Source organism: Hemiscyllium ocellatum, chromosome 5, assembly GCF_020745735.1.
Source record: "Hemiscyllium ocellatum isolate sHemOce1 chromosome 5, sHemOce1.pat.X.cur, whole genome shotgun sequence".
Lineage (NCBI taxonomy): Eukaryota > Metazoa > Chordata > Chondrichthyes > Orectolobiformes > Hemiscylliidae > Hemiscyllium > Hemiscyllium ocellatum.
This window is the reverse complement of record NC_083405.1, coordinates 40139230-40157395: the sequence shown is the minus strand read 5'-3', so window position 1 is coordinate 40157395 and position 18166 is coordinate 40139230.

The following is an 18166-nucleotide window of genomic DNA, read 5'->3' as shown; positions in this document are numbered from 1 at the left end:
AGACGTACATGCACAGAAACAGCCCCTTCGATCCAACTCATCCATGCTGACCAGATATCCTAACCTAATCTCATTCCATTTGCCAGCACTTGGCCCTTATCCATCTAAACCCTTCCAATTCATGTACTCATCCAGATGCCTTTTAAATTTAGCAATGGTACCAGCCTCCACCATGTCCTCTGGCAGCTCATTCCATACACGCACCACCCACTGTGTGAAAAAGTTTCCCCTTAGGTCCCTTTTATGTCTTTCCCTTCTCACCCTAAACCTCTAGTTCTGGACTCCCTCAACCCAGGGAAAAGACCTTGTCTATTTATCCTATCCATACTCCTCATGATTTTGTAAACCTCTATATGGTCACCCCTCAGCCTCTGACGGTTCGAGGCAAACAGCCCCAGCCTATTCAGCCTCTCCCTATAGCTCAAATTCTCCAACCTTTACAACACCCTTGTAAATCTTTTCTGAACCCTTTCAAGTTTCACAACATCCTTCCTATTGTTTCTCAATTTCCATCTGACTATTAGGGGGTCTATAACACAATCCCAATAAAGTGATCATTTCTTTCTTATTTCTTAGTTCCACCCAAATAACTTCCCTGAATGGATTTCCAGAAATATCCTCCCTCAGAACAACAATAATGCTGTCCCTTATCAAAAACACCACCACCCCCCTCCTTTCTTGCCCCCCCTTTCTACCTTGTATGCTGGAACATTAAGCTGCCAGTCCTGTCCATCCCTGAGCCACGTTTCTGTAATTGCTATGATATCCCAGTCATATGTTCCTAACCATGCCCTGAGCTCATCTCCCTTCCCTGTTAGGTCTCTTGCATGAAGTAAATGCAGTTTAAATTTATCAGTCCTACCTTGTTCTCTGCTTTGTTCCTGCCTGCCCTGACTGCTTGACTTGCTCCTTTTCCAACTGTACCAGTTTCAGCTAATTTCTCTGAACTAAAAATATCCACTTTGCCCTCCATCTGTTCTTGCTTTTTTCACAATCATTTGATCAAGCAAAGTCTTTGATAATTAAACTCCAACATCCTTAATTTATTCCTAGATTTCTCCACGTGCAGCGCTGTGATCTTGCTGCCAGACAGTTAGAAAAATAATTCCAGGATATACTTCCTGTGACACCTCAGTTGCCTGATTTTTCACTGGCTTTTCAATTACAGTAGGCATCACTCCTCCCTGTGACCCTTGCTATATCATTATCAAGGATAAACTGTAAATCTGGAATCAGGAATTTCTCAATTACTCCTCCCACCCGTCACTACTTTTTACCAGACTCTCCAATCTCACTTTATATAACAGAACACTGCTCTTCTGACCATGAATTCCACACATTACCACTTTTTCCAATAATATTTCTGAATTACTTATCCCTTCATCTCTCACCAAAGATTGACTTGCTCCCATATTTCTCAAAATCTTAATTTCGTTATTTACTCCTCCTAGCTTACATAAGTAAACCTTACCCACATAAATAAATTGTGTTGAGATCTCACACTTTCTTCTCAATCAGCCCTTAATCAGGTTGCACATTTCTTTTGCAGCTTTTCAGCTTCCACTGTGCTTTCCTTTACCACTTCAACAAAATTCATTGGCTTATCCCATTTTGCCATATCCACCTTCCCAGTGCATTCTCTACACCACTGACATTGCAACTTCATGTGACCGTCTATATCACAGTGACAACACCTGAACATTTTTGCTTCTCTTCCCCCTTCATAGGTTTCCTTGTTATCCTGTTATAAACCATCTTTACTATCTCCAACGTAATGTCCTTTTCCCTGACCATCTGAGGATTTCTCCTTTCCCTAGTTTATATCCCTCACAGATTGAAATTGAGATCAGAAGCCAAACTTTATGAACCAACTCATAATCACTGGTCATTTCTGTTACTAATCTTGCCGTCTTAACTCTCTGCTTTTACAGAAATTCTCATTACTTCAAAAAGTGAAATTTTTCAACTTCTCCAAAGTAATTGTCTCTCTAGAGCATTTTATGTTTGATCTATTTTCAATGCCCTTTCTGCCTATCAAAATTACTTTGTTTGATCCTTTCAAACTCAGTGTACATTTCACCAGGTACCATTCTTAGATTCCTAAAATGTTGTCTGCAGGCTTCTGGTACTAGTTCACATGCACTTAAGATGGCATTTTTCACCTCATTATATTCCCCAGATGCCTCCTCTGATAGTGATGCAAATATGTTACCAGCTGTACCCACCATCTTTGTTTGAATTAACAATACCCATATGGTCACTGATCATTGGATTTGTTTCGCCACTTTCTCAAATGAAATGAAAACGGCGTCAACAGCATTCTCATTGAAGGTGGACATATTTAAACAAACCTTCACCAGGCCTTTGCTACAATGAGGTTGTTGTCCATCACTGTCCTCATCACTACTCCTACCTTCATGATCACAGCATATATGGCCAGTTCAGGTGGTGAGATACAGTTTAGCTCATTTGTGATGAAGAGTGATGTTAACAATGCGAGTTCAATTCCCACACCAGCTGAGGTCACTATGAAGGATTCTCCTTCCCAAACTCTCCCTGCACCTTAGGTGTGGTGGCTCTCAGGTTAAACCACTACCTGTTATTCTCTCCGAGAGAACAGATCTGTGATCTGCTAAGACAATGACAATTTTGCCTTTTACTAGCCGAATATTGAAGAAGTGGAATCCCTGCAATAGATAAAGGCTCCAAACTAATCTGAGGTGGGCTGATGGCCACACATGTACAACCCATGACCTTTGTGGCTAACAGCTCTCTTTGTTTGACTGGCCTCATGTGTGGGAAAGTGAATCTGAAGTGGGGGGCTTGGAAAACAAGACATCGGTGATCTGTGTGACACACTCAGGCACGGCAGTTTGAAAGATTTCTGAAATCAATGGCAGGTCCTAAGAAAGAGCTGGAGACAAAAGAAATTCAGGTTGTTGGGATCATAATGGCCACGGGCGTAATCCTGTCCTCTGGAAATAATATGTTCTACTAGAATGCTGCAGATGTCAACAACTATCATGAAAGCCTGGGCCTCCTGAAGTACTGAGGTTCCATCCTGCCATATGTGTATCTTGTGCTGAGGTGATCACATTCCTTCCTTCTAGAGATCTCTCTCCATTCCCCTCCGTCCTCTGAAACAGCATGTGACTTCAGGGAAGGAAACTGCTATACTGTGGCCTGGTGTTACAGCTGTTGGCACAACTTCTGTGACACTTCCTGTTTGCTCTTACCATGTGTCTGATGTAACAGCTGACTAACAGCTGTAGACATTGCTCCATTGCTGCAGTGAATGCTGACAGTGAGGATCTTAATATGTAAGTGAGTGTACTCCAGGATAATTGAAACCAATCGGAAATCATCTTTGAAGAATGTTGAATTCGGGCCCTCAGAACAAATCCTGTAAGCACTTGTCTTTCCCGCTGGCTGAGCACAAGTTTTGTCATATCACTTTCTAAGGCTTCTCAGTTCATCTGTTTCATTCAACAATAAGTCCTCACTGTGCATTCTCATCATTGATCCTGACAAGATACAGTGTTCAGGAAACTTTAACATGCTGAAGTTATTGAGTCATACCTCATGGAAACAGACCCTTCAGTCCAACCAGTCTATGCTGAACAAGTTTCCCAAACTAAACTAGTCCCAGTACCTGTGTTTGGCCCAATCCCTCTGAACTTGTGAAAATCTGTATTGAAGTGGAATAACTGCAGCACCAAGTTGTCCATTGTGTACAGCTTTCCTGTCAATTTGGCTCCTTCTCCTCCAACAATTTCTGAATATCTATTATAATGGAAAAGGTTGTCCTTTGCTTGAGGTGGAGGGTGATGGGAGAGGTGGGTGTGATTAGATTAGATTAGATTACATTACTTACAGTGTGGAAACAGGCCCTTTGGCCCAACAAGTCCATACTGATGCGCCGAAGCACAACCCACCCAGACCCATTCCCCTACATTGATCCCTTGCCTAACACTACGGGCAATTTAGCATGGCCAATTCAACTGACCCGCACATCTTTGGACTGTGGGAGGAAACCGGAGCACCCGGAGGAAACCCACGCAGACACGGGGAGGACATGCAAACTCCACGCAGTCAGTTGCCTGAGGGGGGAACTGAACCCGGGTCTCTGGCGCTGTGAGGCAGCAGGGCTAACCACAGTGCCACCGTGCCGCCCATGTGGAGTGAGAGTACTGAGATTATGCTAATCTACAACTGTTATTAACACTGCTGCGAGTCCAAATGAAGCAGTTTTGCCAGTATGACCAACATGTAGCATGTTCTGTGCTAATCTGTTCCTGTTGATAATTAGCATAAAGTCTGCAGGTCAAGAACCAGAGTCACAAAACAATTAAATTGTGTGGCTTTTATTCCTTAACAGTATTTTGTGTACAGTAGTCTGTGTACGTGACTTCCTTGCTTACTAAAGAGGGCATTTGGAATAATGACCCAAAGGAATCATTTCCAATAAAGCTTGTGATTTGCTTAGATGAGATATGTGAGCAGTTAGCTGATGAATGTTTGAATGGTTGAGTTTTATGACTGACACAGAAACAGATGGCCAGAGACCAGAAGCTGTTTTCTGTTGTGAAGTACAATTTAATATTACCAGCAGGACAGGTTAATACGTAGACATTTCCAAACTCTTCAGTTTTAGTTGGAAGAAAATCTCCAGGTTGTGAGAACTCACTCCCACCTTCACCAGGGCAATTCAGAATAGGAAACAATTGCAGACCTTCACAGCAATGCCCACTACCCTTGAATGAATTTTTTTTAAAACTGAGAATAAGTCTAAGCATCAGTTCTGAAAAAAAGAATCGAGGCCAGAGTCCTGACATTAAAATAGGAGTGGTACTTCACAATGGGATTGAGTATCCACCTAGGATAATAGTAGAAAGAGGTTAAATCTTTATTTCTGCTGCTTATGCTAATATCTTTGTAAATTGCATATGTAGTCTTGCGTTTTTAAGTTTTATGAAACAGATGTGTTTTCATTTGTTATTAGATCATTAGTCACTAAATGGCAGCTGTTTGTGAACAATCACCATGATCTCCACACTGCAAAAATAATGCTGATGATTTATCAAGACAGATTTCACACAAGAATTTGACTTGCCCTAATTTAACCACAGCTGGGAGTATAACACAAAAAAGAAACCTTAGGCAACATACAGAGTTGAATCTCCTCCCACTTTCACTTTGAAATCATGTTCATCTTTTAAGTGTTTGCACTTATTGATAGCATTGGTACAGAAATTCAGAACAATTAACCAACTGAACATGTTCTGACAACATTTACTTTACTTGGGTCCTTGTAGTGTCATGATCCATCATCAAAATTCCTTGCAAGTTCGGCACATCTTTTCAATGTAATTAAAAGGGAAATCTTAACAAACCTATTTAAAGCAAAAATATCTAAACACATTACAGCACATCAAGGTAGTCATCAAAATTGCTGAACATTATCCACAATCGGTTTGGCTCTATCATCTTAAAAGGAAATAGTGCCACTGAAAATCTATGTTGGACTCTTCAAATGAGAAAACTATGAACTGAAATCTCCAATATGGTCAAGTGAAAGGTATGGAGTCTTATTGGATTTTGTAGAGTAATTTGCATTTTGTGGACTGGATCTATTTCAGCCTTGGTGTTGCAAGAGTGCTCTCTTGGTGTGGTGGTAGTGGTTGGGGAGGGTGGGATGCTATGGTGGCGGCGTGGTGACACTGTTATAATGGCCTCATCCGTAGTAATAAAGATTTGAAAGGCTTGCACCTCTGAAATATCTATCTTCTCCCAGGAAGTCCCATTTCAACATCCAATTGAGTTGAAGCACTACAATTTCTGCTGCTAAAGGCACGTGTCCACCCTGAGTCTTTCAAGTAAGTTCAATGTCTTTCACAAGCTAACGTGGTTTATATAGCTCGGAATATTTTTAAAAATCCCCAACTAATACTCACAGCTAATCATCCATTTCAAGTTTTTTTTCCAATTAATTTCCTGTAGAAAATACCAAAATTAGGATGACGCATCAGAGAATGAAGGAACCATTCTGAACAAACAGGGAATCATGAGCAACTAAAATATAATTCATAAAAAGAGGCGTAAAAATTATATTAAAATGCATGTTCCAAATAAAGGCTTCTGAATTGAAATAAACTCAGATTACAGATTTCTTGCATTCCACCACCAGCCTCCCCTATTGTATATCCCCACTGACAATTAGATGAGCTTAGTTTTGAAAACAATATTCATCACTTCAATTTGAGCATTGGATTTTTTTAGAAAACATTGAAATAATGATTCAGCAATTAGACACTTTGATTATATAGCAATTTGAAATCCATGTTTGGTTGAACTGAAAACTACAATGAAACCAAGAATGGATTAAGTCATCAACTCTTCTGCCACTGAACTTGAAAATAAAAATCTAGATATTTTTTGATATTAATTTCCTCCTCCTTTTTCCAGAACATAATAATTCAGACCAAAGTCCAGCTCCATGGGCAGATATAGCACTTTTCACTGCCACTCGTTCAATGCACACAACTTCTAACTGCTGGCTGCAATGCCATCACTCTTCCTAATGTCTTGCAGATACAACAAGCCTCCCCATGACCTCTTCTGGAGAAATGCCCAGCTCCCTTAGACGTGCATCCCCCCCACCAGCTCAGATATGGACACCACAGTGGACTGCCAGAGACCAGGCATCTGCGCAGCCTCAGACAGGACAGGAGCCTGTGGTTGGCAATCAGGGACTTCATCCACCTGCATAGGGCAGAGCAACAGCATCAGACCGGTATCTCTGACTCTTGGATGCTCAAGGTGGGTCAACTCCCCTCGGTATTTGTGGCTTGTCTATAATCAAGTGCTCCCAGGGTCACCCAGCAAACCTCCAGCACAGAGATCCTCCCCAGCTGAACAGGTAGCCTTCACCCAGCTATAAGCCAGAGAATGCACGAAAGAGCAAAGGGAGGGAGAGGAAGAAAACTTATTGAGAACACTTTGGTGGCATTGGGGACAATGGCTTTGACATGACTGTTTACATATCCCCTGTAAATTGTTGGCCTTCAACCTTATATGTGGTTGCTTGTTTGTCTCTTTGTGTAGCTGTTAAATGCATTGTTACACCACCCAGCATTGCTTCTCGGTCACAGTTGAGGCTCAAAACATGGAGCACTACACTGGAGTCTACTTTACTGTCTGGAAGCAGGGGAGCTGGGTGTCCACATGACATTGAGTTATGCTGAGATCTCTGGCCCTCCTTGATCAATATCCCTAATATTTGGCAGCACATAGAGAAAGCCTATCAGATGACCAGCAGGATCAGTAGGTACAATACGCAGAAAAGGTTAATGCTGTAGGATATCCAGAGTACAGGCAACCCTCCATGCCTATGAACTGTACATTAGATGGGCCTATGGACAACGTTCTTTCCCTTTAAAAGCCCTACAATTGGTGAATGCTCCAGCTCCCTTCCTCACAGGTCGAATCACTGACCCCACCCTTTCCGAGTTTGGTCATATCCATTTTCTTCCTCATTGCACACTTTCAATTTGCATCTTGCTAGTCAGTGACATGAGCATTCCCCCACCAGTGGCTCCCAGTCTTAGCTTGAACATTCTGGTGAAACCTCAAACTATTCATAGGTCCCTCCTAGAAGCCCATCCCATTAACACCACAGATTTCTTATTTCCCATACCCCCGCCAACCTTGGCTAGAACACCCGTCAGAGGATACCCATCTGCTGCTGTTGATCTGTCCTATGTTCTCTTTACCACCAACCATATGAGATAATCAAGGTCATGAGGTGATATATTTTTCCCTCTCTCCCCAACTCACCACCCCCTTGAAGACACGGTGCTCCTGACTGTGGATGATCCCTCATGCTTTATGACAATGCTTTACCATGAACCTCCTCGTGTAGCCTCCCTTTGTAATTTGACTGTGCTCTTCCCCAGAATTGGAAGGCCCTGGAGTTGAACAGTAACCTGCTGAGACTCTCTAACAGCTACCCCCACCATCTGCCCAGCTCTCCGTCTTTCCTCATATTTTCTGTGGACCCTTCCCCACCCAACTGGACACTATGGAGCCATACGTACTGTGGACTGTGACTTCCCTGACAGCAGAGGCATGGACCCCCAACTGATAAAGCCCTGACAGGATAGCAGACAGCAGATAATCCCCTGGACCAGTACACAAGGTTGTTCTTGGCTTATGGCCCCAGGACCCCTGACTGCCCATAGACTTTTTTTTGTAAATATATTTATTAGCAATTTTTTAAAACTTTACAAACATATAAAATTATTGAAAAAAAATCACAAATATCAGTATAATAAAAAGAAAAAAAACACAAATTACAATACAACTACTATCTACTAATGACTAACCTACTCTATAATACAAAGCAAATCCTAACACTGTGCAAAGCAACACCAAAAAAAAGAAAAGCAAAAAAAAAACAAAACACAAATTACAAAACAGCTATGCTCGGCGTAAGGCTCCTAAACAAAGGAACGGGAGCATTGTACACATACCCGTATTAACTCGGGAGACCCACTCCAGGGCCCAGGGCTTGACAAATGTAATCATCCTGGTTAAACAAACGCCCTAGCTAAGATAGCTGATATATCCAAATAATACAAGTAGGACTGCCACATCTAAGAAAAATGGTCTGTTGTGTGGTGCACCATGTTTGTGAAAAAGTCCAAGGGAATGTGCTCCATAATTAATTTCTGCCATCCCAGCAAGCCCGGCGGGTTCTCAGACACCCAGTTCGTCAGAATATTCTTCCGTGCACAGTATGCAAGAAGATTAAATAGCTTCTTCCCATGCCCGTCTAAAGATGGTAAATTCGGTTGACCTAAGAGGAGAGATATTGGGTCACCTTTGACTTCAGCCCTCAATACCCTCCCTATCTCTCCCGCCACAGCGCTCCAATAAACACGGAGCCTGTGGCATGTCCAGAAGCAATGGGTAAGAGTACCTACACTTATTTTACATTTGGGGCACATTGGAGATGCCCCTTTTTTAAACTTCGCCAGATGGTCTGGTGCCAGATGAGCCCTGTGCAGAACTTTTAACTCGGTAGCACATGACCTATTACAGATTGAGATCTTTTGAGCCTTCTCCCATATGTTCTCCCATGTTTCAGAAGAGATCTCCGCTCCTAGCTCTTGCTCCCAGACCTCTCATAACCGGTTAATATCCTGCCAGGCCCTGCCATCCAGCAGGTGGTAGAGGGCACTAACTGAAAGAGTGCTTGTGGAACGTAGCAACACTCTCTCTCTGTATCGGGTTTATAGGGCTTAGTGAGAAGCGTAGTGTTCTTCTGGATGAAATCCCGAACCTGAAAAAAAAATGGAAAAGATCTCTGCTGGGCAACCCAATTTTTGCAGCACAGTTCCTCAAAAGACATCATAACCTCCCTCTCAAACAAGTCTCCCAAACTAGAAACTCCTCTCGCTGCTCATACTTTGAACCCTGAGTCCATCATCCCTGGTCGGAACCCTGGCATGCCAACTATAGGTGTAAGTGGCACAGTCTTGAAAAGCAACCCTCACTCTGACACATCGCCCTCCACGCCTTGACTGTACTAATGTCAATGGGGTTCCGGCAGTGGTCCACAGCTGTCCCCATCTTATCCATGAACAACAGGTTAATAAGAGGCCACTTTACCTGGGAAGCCTTGATATCCAGCCATATTGAGTTTGGATCGTTACCTACCCAGTCGCAAACAAAGGACAGCAGGGAACGCAATTGATACCTCCTGATGTCTGAGAAATCAATTCCTCCCCCCTCCTTGAGGCAACTGCAATTTAGTAAGTTTGATGAGGGACCGCCCATGATGCCAGACAAAGGAACAAACCATCCCATAAGCTTCTGCAGCGTTGACCTGGGAAACATTATAGGGAGAATACACATGGGATAAAGCAAACGAGGAAGAAAATTCATCTTAATGAGAGATATTCAGCCCAGCCATGAAATTGGAAGTGCCTCCCATCTCTGGAGATCTCGCCTAATATTGTCGAGCAAGTGAGCAAAGTTAGTCTGAAATAACAGATCAAATTTGGGGATAATAAAAATGCCTAGGTACCAGAACCCTGCCATGACCACATAAAAGGGAACTTAGAGCCACCTTCAACTTCTGGCACATCCTTAAGGTTCCCCAAAGGCATAGACTCCGATTTTGCAAAGTTAATCTTATATCCTGAAATAGACTAAAATGAATTGATACATTGTATCAAATGGGGTACGGAGGTGATCGGGTTCGAAAAAAAACAGAAGGACATCATCTGCTCACAGTGTCATCTTGTGTGCCCTCGACCCCACTTCCGGAGTGGCTATGTGGCCACTGACGAATGGCCTCTGCCAGCAGCTCTATCACCGACGTAAACAACCAACGGTGAGAGGGGGCAGCCTTGCTGACTACCCCTGCCAATCGTAAAATTCCCAGACTTCACCCAGTTGGTGATGACCGCGGCCAGAAGGTGGCGATATAAAACCTCCACACACCTAGCAAAGACCCACCCAACCAAAACTTTTCTTTAGACATAAAAAAGATACATCCATTCCACCCGGTCAAATGCTTTCTCTGCATCTAAGGAAATCATCAACCCCTGAATCGATCGTTGACAAACTTGGACCACATTCAGCAACCTTCTAATATTATTACAGGACCTACAGACCCTTTATAGACCTGTCTGGTCTTCTTTAATAATATGGGGAAACACCTTTTCCAATCTCAGCGCCAGGATCTTAGACAGAACCTTGAAATCTGAATGTAATAGCAAGATGGGCCTGTATGAGGCACAATCCTCAGGAACCTTCCCCTTCTTAAGAATTAAGGAAATATTAGCTTCTCTCAAAGATGGTGGCAGGTATTCATGCATATAGGAGTGATTGTACATCTCCAACATCAGCCCTGACAGAATCCCTATAACCTCCTTATAAGATTCACCCGGAAGACCATCAGGGCAGGGCACTTTCCCACTCTGAAGTTGCCTAGCTGCCTCCTGTATTTCCTGAACTGTCAAGGGGGCATTAAGGAGAGAGGCCTGCTGGACACACTTTCCTCATTCCTGAAGAAGGGCTCATGCCCGAAATGTCGACTCTCCTGCTCCTTGGATGCTGCTTGACCTGCTGCGCTTTTCCAGCAACACATTTTCATCACTGTTCCAAGGTTACCCCTGGGAGGTCCAGCTTCTTCAAAGGTCTCCATTTTAGCCCTCCTGTCTTTGCAACCTTAAGACCGATACAATTCAGAGTAAAAGCTCCGAAAAGTCTCATTAATCTTTTTTAGCATCGTATGTAAGGACCCCGGCGCTGTCTCTGATTACAGTAATGGATTGGGGAACACGCTTTTTCCTAGTCAGGTATGCTAAATACTTCCCTGGCCCATCCCCATATTCGAACAGCCTCTGTCTAGCAAAAGCAAGTTCTTTCTTTGTGTTTTTGGTTAGTATTGAATTCAAAGCAGCCCTGAGGGCCGTGATCCACTGTAGCATAGTCACCAAAGGCCGCGCAAAATGTGCTGCCTTCGCGACTTTCAACCGCGTCTCAAGTGGACGCTGCTGTTCCTCCTTCTGTCATTTCTGGCTAGCCGAATAGGAAATAGCATATCCCCTCGCAAAGACCTTAGCAGTCTCCCATTGCATGGACGGACTACTAACCATGCCTGAGTTGATAGTCAAGAATTCCTGAAACTCCTTCAAAAAGTATTCCATAAATTTGGAATCCTTAAGGAGAAAAAGGTCCAAATGCCAGTGCCGCAAACCTAGCCCTTGACTCTTGGCCTTAATCTCCAAGTATACTGCCACGTGATCAGAGATAGCTATATTCCCAATTTTACAACTCATAATTGAATCCAGAAGGGCCGAGGGAGCCAGAAAGAGGTCAATCCTCGTGTGACATTTATGGGGGTTTGAAAAAAAAGGTGAAATCCACCAGCCCCAATGCCTCGCACAAGTCAGTCACCGGCTTGGCCTGCAAAGAAATAAGTTGGGGGCCCACAAGGCATCCTGTCCATTGTCGGATTCAAAAGACAATTAAAATCCCCCCCCCTATAATAATGTGCCATGTTCCAAAAGGACTCAACTTAGTGAAAGCACTAATCAAAAATTTGAGGGGATGCGCCAAAGGACAGTAGATGTTTAAAATGCCATATTCCTCCCCATGTATCAGGGCTTTAAGTATCACAAACCATCCCTGCTCATCTTTCACCTTCTCTAATAATGTGAATGGAAGATTTTTCTGGATAAGTACCGCCACTCCCCTACTTTTAGTAGTAAAGGATGAAAAGAATACATGGTCATAAACCCTCTGTGGTAATTTCAGGTGTTACCCATCATCAAGATGGGTTTCCTGCAACAAAGTGATTTCAACCTTTTCCCACTTAAGGCTGGAAAGCACTTTTTTTCCTTTTAACAGGTGAATGACTTCCCTTAATGTTCCAAGTGCACCATTTAATAAGACACTTAGTCATATCCCCTTTCAGACACCCTTGAACCCCTTGGAGGGAGAACCCTGCTTACAAAGTGCCGAGCATAAGACTCAAACTATATATACAAAAACTACTCTATCATAACTATAAACAACTATTACTACCAAAAAACTACAAAGAAAATCAATATAGAACCTTGAATGGAAGACTCTTCCTCTTGTCCAGAAGGGGCACTCACCTTACTCATCCCCTCCTTCACAGCTCCTTCAAACCTGGACTGTGCCCCAGCCTTAGACCAGAAGAAGAAAAAAAACAAGGAGATGATCCTTAAATCAACAGAAAAAAAGACAAAGTCAGGATGAGCACTCCACCCATCCCTGGCTTCACGTCACCCCTACTTGTGACTAAAAAAGAAGCAGAACAAACAAAAATAAAGGGGGAGAGACCACAAAGAACATCCACAAAATTTCCCATCAGAAGATCCAGTTATTAAAAAAAGGAACAACTTATTCCAAAGTCTTTTCCCTCCCTTTCCAAAAGAAAATTATTACGGAGAAAGGAAGAAATAAAAAAAGGAAGGGAAAACATGGGGAAAAATAGAAAAGTGTACAAACATTAACCATATTCTTCAGGCTAATCCATCTATTTTAAAGTGTCCACAAAGTTTTTAGTTTTATCCGCTGAGTCAAATGTATAAACTGAGCCCTTATGGCTGAAACGAAGCACTGTGGGGTACCTCATGGAGTACTGGATACCCAGGTCCTCAGCCTCTTTTTAACTTCATCAAAGGATTTCCTCTTTTGAATTACAGCTGCTGAAAAATCCTGGAAAAACATGCTTTTTGACCCCTTGTACAGAGGTGCCTGTGGATCTTTTCCCAGGGATCCGGATGCTTCTGTTTTGTTTTGCTTGCCCTTATATAGTGGAAGTGTACTAGGACCGAGTGGGGGCTCTACATTGGCCCTGACCTGTGTACTGTACCCCAATCCGCCCTTTCAATCTGCAGCTTCGATGTGAAGGCAGAAGCTGACTGGCTGCTCACTATCCTCACCTTCAGGGAGCCCGACAATTCGAAAACTTATCCTCCGACCTCGATTTTCGAGGTCGTCGATATGGTCTCACAAGGTTCGCACCTCTCGCTCCAGCACCTGGATCCGACTGGATGTGGACTCCACCGCAGCTTCCGAGGCCTTAGTTCGACCATCCACCTCCTCCAGCCTCTCCCAGAGACCCAGGATTTCCTGCTCGTGCTTCTGCAGCATGGATGCAATAGGTTGGACCTGGACACAAGTCTCCCCATGGATTTCCTCAATCGCAGCCACAACTTTCAAGGTAAGTCTCTCCATCGCCGCAGCCATTTCCTGTGAGTCTGTCAGATCCCCGGGGGGTTCAGGAGAGGCTGCTGCTGCTGCAGTTTCTGGTGTTGTAGGTGCTGTCGGACAGTGTCCTCCCTGCTGCTGTTTGCTTGCTCCTTTTCCCTTTGGCATCCTTCCCATCCCAAATATTAATGCGTGTTCTGTAAGGTTTTAAACTAACATTTTCACCACATAAGTTGGCCAGGGATGGCAGAAAATATCGGTATGCCTTGGCTGTTAGGCAGACCTGTCCACAACAGTTCTACAGTATTGCCGCCACGTTGCCAAGTCGCCCATAGACTTTAGTGAGGACTATTCCCCTAGACAGTGTATGGAATGAGCTGCCAGAGGAAGTGGTAGAGACTAGTACAATTGCAACATTTAAGAGGCATTTGGATGGGTATATGAATAGGAAGGGTTTGGAGGAATATGGGCCAGGTGCTGGCAGATTGGACTAGATTGGGTTGGGATATCTGGTCGGCATGGACAGGTTGGACTGAAGGGTCTGTTTCCATGTTGTACATCTCTATGACTCTATGACATGGCTGCTCACTTCCTTCATGTTCAGTGTATTTGTCAAATAAGCTGCTGGCAGATGGTGCAGGTGAGAGATGAATGTAGCATCTGTGATACAGCAAAAATGTGCACACACCACTACCCCACACCCCCCAACCTGGACTGAGGACTGCTATGTAGTGAGACAAGCTTCCCCATCATGTGACTTTGCTATGTGACAAGGCAAGACAATGTTGTGGATATGCTAAGTGAGTGAAAGCTAAGATTGTAGACAAGCAACTCTGAAATGCAGCCTCATACAGTCCATGAGCTGGGTCTGTTAACCAAGCAAAGCCAAAAACAACCTAAAATGGTTAGTTAACACTGTGAATTGTGCCCTTGGCTGCCATTTGGTCGTGGGCACCAGTAGAGGCCAATTGGAGCAAATGGCAAGCTGAATCTTCCAGGTACACGCTCCTTTTCCATGTTGAGTTTTCCGAATATCTAGCTTATTTGGTGACTTTGGCAAGATAGGATGCTGAAGTCATCACATTGCCAAATGAGAGTCTCACCATGCTACTTACAAAAAGCATATAAGTGCGCGAGTTGCTCCCAAAGTCAAGATAGGCCTCGCTGGTCTTTTCATCCAATTCTGCTACATATCTTGCCATAGCCCACATCACGGAGACCCCTATAAGACTCTGCCCTGTATGTCCACTTTCACATTAGGTGCCCCCTCTCAGGCAGTCACAAATTGCATTTGCTAGAGCTTTTGATATTGTACTCAAATATTAACTTTTTCATATTTTACAGGGAAATTGTAGCAACAACTTATGATACTGGCAGCTAAATCAGAGCACAGTTTCACAGTATAATTTAAGAATTGATAATAAGCACATTTATAGAACTACAGATACCGCTGCGTTACCTTTAATTCTTGCCTACCCAGTCTCCAACAATTGCACCATCAAATTGCCACAGAGCCCGCTCCTATCAAACCAAACACTCCGGTAAAAAGTAGATTGTATCCAAGAGACAGAAATGGCAAAATGCCACATGCAGTCGCTCTAAAAGATAAAACAAGTGAAGTTCTGAACAATAACATTTATGACACTACGAAAAAAAATCACAAAAAAGGTGCAGCACATATTTAAAGGAGCGCTATGAATTCATTATCCCATTGGCAATGAATATGCAATTTTGTGGTTCTATGACGAGTCACGTACAAGAGAAGAAAAAAGATTAGTTCCAGATCTTGAATCCTGCAATCTTGCCAGGACTGTTTTGTCAGTTGTAGGTGGGAAAAGAATAACGTACTTTAAGTATTATGATTTTAATCATTTTCAATAATTAGTCGTAGAAAGGTTTCACAGTATGTTTAAAATACCGCCCCGGGTTATCTGCCAACTTCCTGCTAGCATTGTGCTAAATCAGTTTAAAATTGCTCTTTTGAGCAGGAAACAAACACAGCCATATGAGGCTGGCAGTGTTCCTTGTTTATGAGGAATAGAGTCTGAGGACATAGAATAGTTTGAGGACTGGACAGATTACTAACTTCAGATAGGTAGTTTGCTTCTGCACGTAATTCTTTTTAAATGAGGAAACATTGCACGACTGGAGTCAGGGTTAAAGGTAGCCTGTGCTCTGTATAAGTGAATGTTGTCACGTTTCATTGAGAGTTTAAAAATATAAAATGTAGTTGTTCTGGAGCAACCAAAGTACATTACAGTGATAAATACTTCAAACATTGTCAAGCAATTTCCGCAATCACAGAGTTACCTTTTTGAATGATGCTCGGTGGTTTCAGTCAAAAGGTTAACTTTGTACATTAGAAATATTTCAATCCAGGAAGCCAATGCCTGGCTCTAAACCCTGTGCTGAATGTCATTGATGCAAGGTGACTAACTCTTGTCAGATTCCCAAGGCTGTTTCACAATTCAGCCTTTTGGCCGACATCTCAGTTAAGGCCTCTCCAGAATGTAATTTATCCCAGTCTCTCTTGCTGAATTCTTTTTATCTGAGCAAGCGTTGGCTGTGACAGGTTGGTGACCTGGGCTGTCCAGTGGGTCTTGAGGGCGTTGGAAGTGATGGAAGGTTTTTTGGAATTGGGTAGATGGAAAACAGGGATTGGGAAGAGCAGGAATAGGAAATAGGATTGGGAGGGGACTGCCGCCCTGGCACCCTCAAAGAAATTCTCCCCCAACTGCCCACTTTAGGTAAGTCCACTGGGCTTCTCATGTTAACAATGGGTGTCAATAGGAAAAGAGAGAGTGGACATGCTTTTTGTGCCTGCTACTTCTTGTAAAATTTTAGATTTGAGGCAAACAATGGAAAGGCTACAACTGAATTTTACAAGCCCCCATCAAATCCACCAGTCGAGCGTAAAACCAAACCATGAGACACTTGATTTATTTAGTTCAAACAATGACAACTTTGTGACACTGCACAAGTGCCCCACTGTCACCAACCATTTCTCTCCATACTTTACATCTGTAGTCATCATAAATAATCAATGGATCCTCACAGCTTTGAACTAATATGCCCAGACTCTTCAGCCTCTCATTCTCCTTTGAAAATGTGAATATTTCCCCTCTCCAGCTTAATAAAAGCACTTTAACAAGTTTCAGAACAAGAAAAGCCCGAGAAAAGCCAAAGGAAAACAACATTTCATTTTACACTAAAGCATCTTATAGCCTTAGGACTCAGCATTGAGCTGAAAAACTTTTAAACCATGAACTCTTTCCTAAATTTTGATTATCCTCATTGCCCCAATGTCTTGTTTGCATGGGTTTGATCTCAGGAGAGCTGACCTATCCACTATCCATACCTACCATTAACACTTACTGTTCATCAATACATCTTTACCACCTTTGCTTTCTGTTTTGGGGCATCTTTAAAACATCTTCCACTTGCTCCTCCTCCCCCCACCCTTTATCAATAGCATGAAAGCTATCATTTTTCCAACCCCATTCAATTCCAAAGTCATATCCGAATCAAAACGTTCACAGTTTCTCTCTCCAGTTGAGTTCCTCCAGTATTTTGCTTTTCTTAATAACAATGTAATTGGAACCCTGAGAATTTGCCAGCCCACCCCTTCTGAAAATGATAAAGTCTGAGGCATGAGAAAATTGACCAATACCTGAGGAACACTGTTCTTGCACCCAAAGTCAGGCCCAGCACCAATTGAAAACCCAGAGCCACATCTGTTATGATGTTTTTAGCGGTCAAACATAAACATACATTTTATAATGTTGATAATGTTCCACTTACCCACACTGACAGCAAGACATTGATGTAAATCAGACACCTTGGGGCATGAATAAAATTCAATATCATACTGGTGGTGGTGGCAGGGGGGGGGGGGAGGGGGAGAGAACCAAGTTTTCAAAGAACTGAAGAAAGGCAATCAGATTACGGAGATTTCAAATTCTCAAAGTTTGTCAAACTAATTATCTTCATTTGGACAATTGTTACTGAATTACGTACAGGCATATTTGTGAAGAGTACACACCAAAATGTCTGCTTTGGAAATATTTCCCCTTTCTCCATGTAGCTTCTTGCTCAACAAGGACCCTTTTTGCAGTTTGGCATTTTGCAATGTAGTGCCAATTGAATCAGGCTGTGCTAGCCAAGCCAGATAGCTGGATGATCCACAACAAGATAACTGGATCAAAGGCAGCAACAGCGGATGCACATCTCCCGGTGACTGAAGGCATCGGCAGCGGCAGCAGCAAGGGTGGCCTCCCAGCATTCGGGGTTGGCAGTGGCAAAAATCCTCCAGTACTTGGAGGTAGCAGCAGCAGCAGCATTCAAGATGGCAGGTTCTGTCAACAGTTGAAGCTTTTCACTGTATTTGTCACTGTAAAATGCAAGAGACAAT